We start from the raw sequence: 10,677 nt of genomic DNA on the forward strand, positions 1-10,677 counted from the left end.
TTGGGCAAGCCTCATTGGAGATATTTCTCCAAACCTCAGATTGCTGTTCCGTGAATGACTGAGCCTGGTATTTGACATATACTAAGTGTTCCATAAAGTATAACTGACAAAATAAAGTCGTTGTCTCAGTTGATAGGAATATGGTGAGTTTTATTTTGTCTTTATCAATATTTTTGCCTTTATCAAGATTTTAACAAATGTTTCCAAATAAGCACATATTTTTAATTTAAAATAAAACACCATAAAGATGATTATAAACACAGGCACAAACTATCAGTAGAGGACTAAATGAATTCTGGGGTACCTATATTCTGGAATATTATAAACTTGTTAAACATAAGGTATTTCTATAAATAATGACATGAAAAATGTCCACAGTAGAGCAAGTTGCAAAATGAAATGTATAGTGTGACCCTTTTATATGTATATTTAAGTGTTAAGTATATAAATAAACTAAATGTGTGCTGGAAAGATACTCAACACCTTAGCTACCTCAGCAGTGAAGATGAGGGTTTTTCATTTTTTAAATCTATTTTTTAAGGCTTCACTTTTTAACTAAGATGCATGAACTGCTTTTAGGTAAAAGGAAAAATTTTAAGGGGGGACAGCAGGCAGGGAGGGTTTCCCAGGTCCCGTCAGCAGAACAAGCACGGCAGGCGGCCTAGGACTCCAAGCCTCTCCGAACCTCAGTCTATCTCTGCAGTCTGAGCTCCAGCCAGCTATTGGGTTGGGAGGGAGGGGTTAGCCGCACCCCGTCTTCAGCCCTCAAGGTCGTGTCCTCTCTTGCAAAGACTGTAACAGAAAGGAGCCCGCTGAGCTTGCTCCCTCCCCCTTCCCTGCGGTGACCCCTCTAATGTTTCCGCTAAGGAGTAAGGTTTGCTGGAGCCACGATGGCAGGGGCTAGAAAAGGCACAGGAGCCTGTAGATTTTTCTAGACGAAGCTGGTGGCCCCGGAGACTCTCCCCTCCTCCAATCTTGTTGAAACTGAAGATGAGGGAGGGCTCTGGACAGACAGCGGAGCCCTGCGGGGCTCTCGGGGTGGGACCCGCCCTGCAGCGCGCGCAGGAGGAGCCGCCGAGTCCTCACACTGGGGGACAAGCCTGAGCAGCTCCTGGAATGTGGGGAATATGGGCGCGATGACACACAGGGCCCTACCAGCCGTCTCTATCCAAACCATGGCCTCCAGATCTAGTCCCCAGATTAAGTCCCAGTATTTCCTGGCGGATTCCAAGAACCCTGCCCAGAAAGTGGGCGGGTCCTGCCTCCCCGCTCCCCACTCACTCCCCCGGCCCTTCTCTCATTTGGGCCCCAAACCCTAGTCCAACCCAGGGCCTAGCCCATCCAACTCCCAGGTCCAGTTGGCCCCTCTTCCTAAACCCCCGTCCCGGTGCCCGCCCCACCCCTGGCAGACCTCGGTCCTGCCCCCTGGCCTGCGCCTCCCCCAGCCCGATTTCCGCACAGTTCCCGCTCCCAGCACCCCGCGCGCGCCTCCCCTACCTCCTCGGCCCGCGGTAACCCGAGCCCAGGGCCCCGCCCCCTCCAAGGCCCCGCCCCTGCACGTGCCCGCGCGTGCTCCGTCCTCCTCTGGGGTCTGCGGGGCTATCCCCTTGCCATCCTGGCCCTAATCACCCTCCCCCGGCCCGCGTTAGAAAGGCGTGGGGGCGGCGAGGGTCGTGGCGTCCAGAGAAGTTAGGGAAGGTGCAGCCGTAGGAGGCAGCGGAGGATGCATAGCTCACGCCCACCGCCTTTCTCCCCCGCTGGCGCATTTGGGAGCGGGACGGGCCGCCTGTCTTGGCCCGGAGGGCTCGGAGCCCGAGTCTGAGCAGGGGCAGGCCGGGTACTCGCCAGGTACGCGGCTGGCAGCTGGGCGGGGCGCCCCCAGGAGCGGTCGTAGGGTGGAGAGCGTCACGTGATCTGGGAACGTCCGACCTGAATAGGGAATGCAGGGCCCAGCTGAGGTGAGCTCAGACCCAGCAGTTTTCCCTGCCTGGATGCAGGTGACCTGGCCTGGCAGGAGTGGGGAGCAGGGCCCAGGAGGCCCAACCGAGCTGGGGCGTGGAGCCCAGCTCTTTGCCGCCACCATGTGGCGGGAAGGAGCAGTGCCTGCCTGGCCCGCGTAGCTCCTCGGCCTGGGGGAACCAGGCCCTGGAGACCAAGGGGTGGACCGCCCTCGGCAAGACCCGCTTTCCGAGACCGTGCGGCTATCTTATCCGGTTCCAGGTCTGGGGTTGAGGTTGCTAAGGCGACGATGGAGCAGTCCCCGCACTATCCTCTGGCCGCTGTGAATCCTGCTCAGGACCAAGTGGGACCGTGTGGATTCCCAGCATCCGTCCCCAACCAGCTCACCGTGGAGTGGATGAGAATGATCCCTCTCAAAGGCAGCAAGGCCTCCAACAACCAAAAAGCTTTAAGCACCTACAAAATGAATAAAAAAGTAGGGAAAGTCCTCTCATATTCTTGCCTCCCCGTTGTGAAAATAACAAGTAACGTTTAAGGAGGGCTTACTGTATGCTAGGCATTTACTGAGAATTAATTTTTTAGAGAGAGAGGAAAGGAGAGGCAGAGAGACAGACACACATTGATGTTAGAGGGAAACATTGATAGGCTGCTTCTTGCACCACTCCTACTGGGGATCGGGGACCAAGCCTGCAACCTGGGAATGTGCCCTGACCAGAATCAAATCCGCAACTTTTCAGTGCACTGGACTACACCCAACACCCAGCCAACTGAGCGACACCAGCCAGGGCTCCTGAGTACATTTGCATGCATGATGGCACAATCCTCTAAAGCAGTGGTTCTCAACCTTCTTAATGCCGCGACCCTTTAATACAGTTCCTCATGTTGTGGTGACCCCCAACCATAAAATTATTTTCGTTGCTACTTCATAACTGTAATGTTGCTACTGTTATGAATCATAATGTAAATATCTGATATGCAGGATGTATTTTCATTGTTATAAATTGAACATAATTAAAGCATAGTGATTAATCACAAAGACAATATGTAATTATATATGTGTTTTCCGATGGTCTTAGGCGACCCCTGTGAAAGGGTCGTTCGACCCCCAAAGAGGTTGCGGCCCACAGGTTGAGAACTGCTGCTCTAAAGGTAGGCACTATTATTCCTATCGGATGAGGAAATTGAGGTTCAGAGAAGTTAAGTAACTTGTCCAAAGTTACACAGCTAAGAATTGAATTTCTAAGCCTTGACTTTATAAAAAAAAATACTTTTTTAATTGATTTCAGAGAGGAAGGGAGAGGGAGAAAGTGCTAGAACCATCAATGATGAGAGAGAATCAATAGTCAGTTGCCTGACTGCCTCCTTCAGGCCCCCTACTGGGGAAGGATCCCACAACCCAGGCATGTGCCCTGACCTGGAATCAAACCTCCTGGTTCATAGGGCAACTCTCAACCACTGAGCCACAGCGGTCAGGCTGGTTCTTGTTTTTTTTTTAATAGACTTTATTTTATGAACAGAAGGTGCAGAGAGTTTCCATATACCCCCTTGCCCACCATCAACATCCCACACAAGAGGAGTGCATTTGTTACAGTTAATGAACTTACACTGACACCTCATTATCACCCAGACTCTAAACTTTACATCTCATAAGTGTTGGCTTTTAACCACCATGCCAATCTCCTACTCTAATAGAAGGCCACTTTCCTGGTATAGAATTTTGGAGGATATAGAATTTCTGTAGCAGGGGGTGTGAAAGGTATTCTAGGCAGGAAAGTTGTATATACAAAAAAAGGCATGGAGGAATTTTCAAGGTAATTGGTGAGTTTGACTTGAGAAGAGGCCCCCAATTTTTAGCTAATAAATTATCAACTTCTGCCGGGGTCTTTTCCGCATCTACAAGGGTTCAGAAATCTGGAGAAGGGGCTGTGCATAAATGGATTAAAGAGACTAGAGAAGAAATATGAATTTAGAAGGCATGGGGGAGCCAGATGGAAACTTAGTTCTAGTGACTAAGCTCCTTGAATCTCCAGATCCCCTGGCTTTTTATTCCCACATTTTGCCCTATGCAGCCCCTTGAGTGTGGCTCTTCCACAAAATACCACATGCGGGGCGGGGGGGGGGGGGGGGGGGTGCGCACGTACAGTGCGATTAAAACTTCGTGGCCACACTCAAGGGGCCAAAGAGCCGCATGTGCAGTTTACCGACCACTGCCCTATAGCAAAGCAGATATACATCTCAAAGGTAAGGCTTGGTAAACAATAAAGGATTATCAGGTTGGGAGAACTGCCCTCAGCTGTCTGGCCGCAGGCAATAATAAGCCCTGCTGAAGCTGTCTGTCAGCCTTCTGATGAACTTCTCGCATTTATTATGTTAACTACTGGAATTTGCTTCCAGCAAACTTCATTAAGTTTGCCCTAAATAGTAAAGCCATGAAATAATGGGTTTAATGTGCAAGTTTATTTTTTGAAATAAATACGTACTACTTTAAAATATCTGGTCATATACCACTAAAACATCACTAGAGACCCCAGTGGTGGTCCTACCCCATTGTGGAAGACTGCCAGACGGAATTAGTGAAGGTGCCCTGGGCAGGTAGGATGAGGTCACTGTTGAGCCAGGTTCATCTATGTCCCAAGTAAAGGGCTTGCTGCTTTTCATAATTCTTCTGACCCCTCAGACCTACCAGTGTATCAAATCTTATCTTTTCTGTTTGGCAATGCTTTGGTGGCTCCCCTTCTGTTCTGGATGAAGAGTAAATGCCTTAATATGGCTTGCAAAGTCCTTTGGGACCCTAGGATTGGCCCACCATGGCCCAATCAGATTGGTGAAGAAAGGAAGATGGGAGACAGGATTTCCTAGAGGAAGTGACATTTGAGCTGAAATCCAACAGATTTATGACAGAGAGCCAGATGATGGTGGTGAAGAGCTTTTCAGGTAGAAGAAACAGATGTGCAAAATTCCTGAGGCAGGAACAGTGTACATGTGAGCACCTGAGAGAGGCATGAGGCAGAGGCAGGGAGAGGAGCTTGTAGAGGCCAGTTCCTGCCTGTAGTCCCTGGAGGCCTCACAAGGTCTTAATTGCTTGCTGTGCCCTATGGGGAGCCATTTAGAGTTTCAAGTATAGGAATGACTTCTAGTTAGTTACTCAAATAACAAGTACTCTTTGAGCAGCTACTCTGTGCAGAAGGCTGGGAATTTTACAGTAATAAGACTCCTGGTCCCTGCCATCAGGAAGTTTATAGTCTTCTTTTATAAACAAAGTTAAACATACACATAGTTTAAAGAAATAACAAGTATAAGGTTTTCTGTGAAAACAAGGCAGTCCACGACCCTCTTCCCCCATTTCCATTTTCCCAGAAACACCTATTTTCAACTCTTTTAGCTGACTATATAGTTATTTCCATTATCTCTAAGTAACATGTTTTGCCATTTTTGATGTTTCTGTTTTAAGCACTACCTCTTGATTTTCTACTATGGGAGATAAAATTTTAACTCTCTTTCCCCATTACCTGTCCCACCATTCACATAATCCCCACCTCCCCAAACTGCCAACGTAATTTTGGTTAGATCAGTAGTCATTGTTGACATGACTATATGTAAGACACAATTACTTTCCTTTCCTGTACAACTTCTTTACAACTTCTTATTTCCTCAGAGTTAATAATTGTCCTGTTTTGTCACTTGCTTAATTTTTATGTACTCCACTCTCCACCAGTTATCTAAATCTCTTCTCAAGAAGTTCATACAGCCGTAACCGGTTTGGCTCAGTGGATAGAGCGTCGGCCTGCGGACTGAAAGGTCCCAGGTTCGATTCCGGTCAAGGGCATGTACCTTGGTTGTGGGCACATCCCCAGTTGGAGGTGTGCAGGAGGCAGCTGATCAATGTTTCTCTCTCATTGATGTTTCTAACTCTCTATCTCTCTCCCTTCCTCTCTGTAAAAAACCAATAAAATACATTTTAAAAAAAAAAAGAAGTTCATACAAATCGGGTGTCTCTGGAAGTGGACATGGAGATAAAGATGTTTATTAGGGATCAACACCTATGAAAGGAATGGGTGAAAGCAGGACTGGGCAAAGGGAGAAATCCAACTGCAATGAGGCCTGCCAAAGCCTCTGCCAACCTGGCAGAGAGCTCTGGAGCAAGCCTTGCCCATCAGAATGTCCTGAGACCAGTTGACATGGCCAGGCCCTCAGATTCTGCCTGACTCAGTCACCCAGTGTAGGCTGCCCCAGGGGAGGGTGTGATGTTGGGGGTGGCAGCTTTCTGCATCTGAGGCTATCCCTGAAGGAGCTGACAGCTGGAGGAGGCGGGTCTGCTGTCCAAACTCCCCAAGTGGGGCAGCAATCCTTTTTTTTTTTTTTAATGTATTTTTATTGATTTCAGAGAGGAAGGGAGAGGGAGAGAGAGATAGAAACATCAATGATGAGAAAGAATCATTGATTGGCTGCCTCCTGCACACCCCGACTGGGGATCGAGCCCTCAACCCAGGCATGTGCCCTTGACCAGAATCGAACCTGGAATCTTTCAGTCCCCAGGCCGACGCTCTATCCACTGAGCCAAACCAGCCACAGCAGCAATCCTTTCTAATGGGGACTCCCCATGACTACCACTTCATGTATTCAATTTCATTTTCTTGAAAAAACTTTTCTTGGAGTTTTTCCTCTGCCCCAGGCTGGAGTGTTTGCTCTTTATTCTGGACAGGGAAACATCCAGATTTTGTTGGGTTTAAAGTTTGTACAAGTTGGGGGCCCTTAAAAAAAATAAAATTAGGTATAATTTATTTAGATTGATAAAGCAATAAATTCCTGGAGCTTCAGAGCCTTTGGAGTCTCAGGGCCTTTTCTTCTGAGATCTCATTAGGTAATCTGGCAGAAATGCTTTCTGGTTGACTTCTCCTACCGGCCCAGAACCCCCTACAATCCCAAGCCCTCACAGGGGCGGGGCAAGTGCCGGAACCTGAAGTTGAGGCTGTAGGAGCTTCTCAGAAAGCCTGCCTCTGACCCTGGGGTCTTCTTCACAATCATCCTAGGGATTCCCTCGCCTCACTCCTATGTTGGATTGCCTTTTTCTTGATTTACTCCATCCTTTTGGTGGAGAATCTACTCTAATAGTTTCCTGGGGAAAAGGGTTGGGAAGGTGACTTTTTCTGTTTCTAGAGGAAAGGTGCGGGCATGCTCCTGGGAGGGAGAGCACGCCTTTGAGACTTTGCATGCCAGCAAATGTTCCCTTTTGGGATGGCTTCTTTTGCTGTTTATTTTGATGTAGCCCCATTTATTTACTTTCTCCTTAGTTTCCTTTGCTCTAGGTCCTAGAGTCTAGTGGTCGGCAAACTGCGGCTCGTGAGCCACATGCGGCTCTTTGGCCCCTTGAGTGTGGCTCTTCCTAAGCCTTAGGAGTACCCTAATTAAGTTAATAACAATGTACCTACCTATATAGTTTAAGTTTAAAAAATTTGGCTCTCAAAAGAAATTTCAATCGTTGTACTGTTGATATTTAGCTCTGTTGACTAATGAGTTTGCTGACCACTGGTCTAGGAGATGTATCTGTAAGCAAATCGCTAGGAGAGATGTTTGAGATTTTGCTGCCTATGGTTTCTTTTTTGAATTTTTATGTTTTCACGACTTACATTTACATCTTTTATCCATTTTAAGTTTATTCTTGTGTATGGTATAAGTTGGTGGTCTAGTTTCATTTTTTTTTGCATGTATCTGTCCAATTTTCCCAACACTATTTTTTTTTTAATGTAAAGTTTTAACATTGCAATTTTTTTTTTTAATCCTCACCCTGCAACATTTTTCCATTGATTTTTAGAGAGAGTGGAAGAGAGGGGGAAAGACAGAGAGAAATATGGGTGAGAGAAACAAATCAATTGGTTGTCTCCTGACCAGGGCCCAGGCCGGGGAGGAGCCTACAACCAAGGTACATGCCCTTGACCAGATTCAAACCTAGGACCCTTTAGTCCAGCGGTCGCCAACCTTTCAGACCTCACAGACTACCAGTGGTCTGCGGACCACCAGCTGGCAATCACTGCTCCAAAGGTTTCCTTAAATCAGAGGTCACCAACCTTTTGGACCTCATGGACCACAAGTTGACGACCGCTGCTTTAGTCTGCAAGCCGATGCTCTATCGACTGAGCAAACTGGCTAGGGCTCAACACCATTTATTGAAGGGACTATCTTGACTCCACTGAATGCTCTTGCCTCCTTTGTCAAATATGGAGTGTAATGGCTTGGGTCAATTTCTGGGCCTTCTGTTCTGTTCCATTGATCTATATGCCTGTTCTTGTGCCAGTACCAGGCTGTTTTGATTACAGTGGCTTTGTAGTATAACTTTGATATCTGGTTTTGTGATCCTTCCAACTTTGTTCTTTCTTAAGGTTGCTGCAGCTATTTGGGGTCTTTTTTGGTTCCATATACATTTTTGGAGTGTTTGTTCTAGATCTGTGAAATATGCTGTTGGTATTTCAATAGGGATTGCATTGAACCTGTAGATTACTTTGGGTAATATGGACATTTTAATGATGTTAATTCTACCAATCCATGAACACGGTATATTCTTCCACTTGTTTATATCTTCCTCTCTCTCTCTCTCTCTCTTAGTATTTTTTAATTGACTTCAGAGAGGAAGGAAGAGGGAGAGAGAGATAGAAACATCAATGATGACAGAGAATCACTGATTGGCTGCCTCCTGCACACCCCACACTGGGGATGTGCCTGCAACCAAGGTACATGCCCTTGACCGGAATCGAACCTGGGACCCTTGAGTCCACAGGCCGACACTCTATCCACTGAGCCAAACCGGTTAGGGCTAAATATATTTTATTGATTTTTTTACAGAGAAGAAGGGAGAGGATGAGGGATAGAGAGTTAGAAACATCAATGAGAGAGAAACATCGATTCAGCTGCCTCCTGCACACTACCTACTGGGGATGTGCCCGCACACAAGGTACATGCCCTTGACCGGAATCGAACCTGGGACCCTTCAGTCTGCAGGCCAACGCTCTATCCAGAGCCAAACCTGTTAGGGCAACATTAAAAATTTTTAATAAAAAAAAACCCACCTAGTCCTAGCTGATTTGGCTCAGTGAATAGAGTGTCGGGCCGAGGACTGAAGGGTCCTAGTTTCAATTCCAGTCAAGGGCACATACCTCGGTTGCAGGCTCTATCCCTGGCCCTGGTCAGGGCACATGTGGGAGGCAACCAATTGATGTGTCTCTCTCACATCAATGTTTCTCTCTGTCTCTCCCCCTCCATTCCACTCTTAAAAAAAAATTAGTATGATGGAGTCAACGTCAAACAGATTTATCATTTTATGCTGCTGTAAAAGGATTGAGGAATCTCTATAACAAATTTCCAAAATATATTGTTAAATAAATAAACAAGGTAGAGAAATGTATAGTATTCTACCTTTATATAATAAAGATATATAAAGATGTAACATTTATCTGTTTAAATTAAAAAAAAAAAAAAAGGAAAAGATTAAATAAAATAAAAAAGGTTACTGCCCTGGCCAGTGTGGCTCCATTGGTCAAGCGTCCTCCAGTGCACTGAAGGGTTGCTAGTTCAATTCTGGGTTGGGGCACATGCCCAGGTTTCGTGGCCAATCCCTGGTCATGGTGTATGTGGGAGGCAGCCGATTGATGTTTCTCTCTCTCTTACCTCCCTCTCTCTATAATCAATAAAACATTTTTTTTTTTTTTTAAAAAAAGGTAACTAACTGGGGAGAGAACAAGTCAAAGGATAGGAATAGATTTATTTGACTATATCTTGTTTTGTAGATTAGACTTGGAAATATGTCCATATTTTACATGATTAAAATTAAACAAGCCCAGCTGATGTGGCTCCATGATTGAGCATTGACCTATGAACCAGGAGGTCACGGTTCAATTCCAGGTCAGGGCACATGTCTGGGCTGTGGGCTCCATCCCCAGTGGGGGGCATGCAGGAGGCAGTCGGTCAATGATTCTCTCTCATCATGGATGTTCTATCTTTCTCTCCTTCTCCCTTCCTCTCTGAAATAAAAAGTAAAAAATTAAACCAGCGCAAGAAATTCTTAAAAATGGAAGAATAACACAGGTTAAATTGCCCTGGCCAGTGTGGCTCAATGGTTGGAGTGTTGGCTCAAGCACCAAAGGGTCTCAGGCTCTATTCCGGTCAAGGGCATGTATGTGGGCTGCAGGTTCAATCCTCAGACCCGGTCGGGGTATGTGTGGGAGGGAACTGATCCATGTGTCTCTCAAGCATTGATGTTTCTCTCTCCTTCTTTCATCCCCTCTCTTCTTCCCTTCAATTCACTCTAAAATCAATGGAAAAATATCCTTGGGTGAGGACTAACAACAAAACCCCACCAAAAAAACAGGTTAACATAAATGTGTACCCAGTTAGTAGCAAGTCACACAGAGAGGAGCCATACTAAGTAAGTTTAAGTCACAGTACATTGAGCATACAGGCCCAGTAGGAAATACTGTACTCCCAAGAACAAAAAGAACGGCAAACAAAACTTTAACCTGCCTTTTGTTATTCTGATACTGTTGTGTAACATGGGATAAAACAATGGAGTACCTTTGATGTTCTAATATTATAATTCAGGATACATATGAGAACTGGGATTCTTAGCATTGAGGAAAATATACAGATGTGAGAAGAGTTCAGAAGAATTTTTGAAGTCTTGAATTTGAATAGACAATATCAGTGTGTTTTATGTTTAAAAAGATGTTT

General features: G+C 46.0%; 1 long non-coding RNA gene across 2 annotated transcripts; it reads left to right on the forward strand.

Annotated features, from left to right (window-relative positions):
* The first annotated feature begins 1,515 nt into the window (after positions 1-1,515).
* LOC111827647 lies at positions 1,516-2,450 on the forward strand. Of its 2 annotated transcripts, none has more exons than XR_002831292.1 (2): positions 1,516-1,848; positions 2,221-2,450. It is a non-coding gene; the product is annotated as an uncharacterized LOC111827647 (long non-coding RNA). The 2 variants fall into 2 exon arrangements; XR_002831291.1 differs by lacking the exon at positions 1,516-1,848 and adding an exon at positions 1,865-1,958.
* The last annotated feature ends 8,227 nt before the right edge of the window (positions 2,451-10,677 follow it).

This window comes from Myotis lucifugus, unplaced genomic scaffold (genome assembly GCF_000147115.1).
Source record: "Myotis lucifugus unplaced genomic scaffold, Myoluc2.0 scaffold_197, whole genome shotgun sequence".
In the NCBI taxonomy this organism is placed as follows: domain Eukaryota; kingdom Metazoa; phylum Chordata; class Mammalia; order Chiroptera; family Vespertilionidae; genus Myotis; species Myotis lucifugus.